We start from the raw sequence: 2,324 nt of genomic DNA, 5'->3' as shown, positions 1-2,324 counted from the left end.
GGGCTCTGGGCGGGACGCAGGCACAGCACCCTGGCCCATCTTCCCCGCACACCGCCTGCCCTGCCGTCCCCAGCCCCCTGCCCCCACCAGTCCCAAGTTTCCTTGTCCCAGCCCCTGAGCCATCCAACTGCTCACCGTTTACAAAAATTGATTCCATTCTATTATTTACTAATTGCTTAGTTATTATCTTGATGGATGGAATAGGGCACCCAGCCCTCAGGGCACCTGGAAAACAGATTGACTTCCAGCCCACACTGCTTGGATAACAGCAGAGCCTCCGGCCATGAGGTGGGGAGGCTGGGTGGGTGGGCTGGGTGCCCCTGACCCTGGGTCCCTGGCTCCTGGGCACCGACAGTCCCACCTCCCTTCAGGTGGGTGAGCTCAGTGGCTGAGGTCACAGGTCTCCTTCCGGGAACCTGATTGCTGTGGGAGATAAGACCCTGAGCTCCAGGTAGGGACACAGGGTCAGGGGGAGGATGATGCGAATCAGAGCATCAGGCAGAAGGGAAAGCTGACCCCAGCCAGACTTTCCTTGATCCAAGTGTCTGTCTCGTTGGGCCTCGTGTTGGTAATCATTGCCTCCGTCATCAGGCAGGGAGCTCCAACAGCATCTGATGTTTCCCATCTCTGTTATCCCTGGAGCCTGCGTAGATGACAGCGTGTGTATCCCATGGGGAAGACAGCCCAAGGGTCATCATTCCACTCAGACTGAAGCTGAAACTCCGGTACTCTGGCCACCTGACACAAAGAGCCGACTCACTGGAAAAGACCCTGATGCTGGGAAAGGTTGACGGCGGGAGGAGAAGGGGACGACGGAGGATGAGGTGGCTGGATGGCATCACTGACTCGGACAGGAGTCTGAGTGGACTCCGGGAGCTGGTGATGGACAGCGAGGCCTGGCGTGCAGTCCACGGGGTCGCAGAGTCGGACACGGCTGAGTGGCTCTCACTTTTTCACCCTGACGCCGTCCCGTTGCACAGCATGGGCTCCAGGGCACACAGGCTCAGTAGCTGCTGACGGCAGGCTTGGAAGCTGAGGCGCCCGGGCTTACTTGCCTTGAAGCTTGTGGAATCTTCCCGGCCAGGGATCAAACTCTGTGTCCCCTGGATTGGCAGATGGATTCTTAACCCCTGGCCGCCAAGGAGCTCCAGCCTGTGGATTCTTGGGAGTCTCTAAAAGCCATATGTCCACTTCATGAGGACTAATTCAATGAAAAGCAGTTTTCAAACTCAGCTACCTGAGCAAAAGTAAAACCCATGCCTTGAAACACTCAGGGGAAGAGCCTGCCTTAACCTTTCCACGATGTGGCTGCCCGACCCAGAGAGGTCAGTTTGCAGTCAATTCAACGTTAGTAAAGCTTCATTTCCTTCCCAATTTGTATGTAAAGATCTGAATGAGAATTCTAATATTGTCTTTCTGTGCTCAGATCAGTCAGCTTTAGCACCCCGGGTACAGACTTCCAGTACAGTCTGTTTCTTGCTCCTTTAATATTAATTACCATTTCTTCCATGACTTACCAGCATTCTTACATAAGATTCACCCAACTTTACATGGATCAAATCTTTGGCTAACCAAATAAACATTTAAAAATAGCCACAGAGAGTTATTTGATTAAATAAATACATGCTCAGGGACACCAACAGTCCTCAAGAACCCTTGTTTATGTAGCTTTAAGTTCAAAATAGGTGACTGGTGTTTAACATTACACATAGTAGAAATTCTAAACTTGATTTTAATGGGTGGAGCAACAAATGCTCTGAAGGGCTTGCGATTCTTGTTAACAGTGCCCCCCTACCTGTGACTTGTTGGGTCAACATTTACAAAGGAACAGGGGTGGTGGCCACTGGAACCAGTGGGCCAGCTGGATTTGTGTCTCCCAAATAAGCAAACGGAGTGGAAAGGGTTAGAAGGGAAGTACCTGAGCCTTGGAGAGCTGATGGTGGAACTGGGTTAAAGCCAGGTCTTTAGATCGTGCTATAGCAATCTTTCAGGTTGACCTGTGCTATTTTGAAGATGTTTTGAGATTCTTTGATCTTTTTTCATTTTTATTTACTTGATCCCAAGTCAAAGCTGTAAAACAAAGTACATTCAGATAAGTCTACTTCTACTGTCTTTTTATTAGTTTGGGGGATTCTTTCAATTGTATCTTTTTAACAATATAAATAAAACACACACACATGTGTGTGTGTGTGTGTGTGTATTTCTCCCTGTTCTAGACACAAAAAGGGCAAGCTGTGCACTCTGTTTTGCAACCTCCCTGAACAATATGTCTTGGAAACCGCTCTGTAACATTATTTAGAGATTGTCTTCGTGCCTTCTCTCTT

This window comes from Moschus berezovskii, chromosome 9, assembly GCF_049115385.1.
Source record: "Moschus berezovskii isolate FMDL1 chromosome 9, NW_MosBer_1.0, whole genome shotgun sequence".
Taxonomy (NCBI): Eukaryota; Metazoa; Chordata; class Mammalia; order Artiodactyla; family Moschidae; genus Moschus; species Moschus berezovskii.
Note: the sequence above shows the minus strand (reverse complement) of the source record.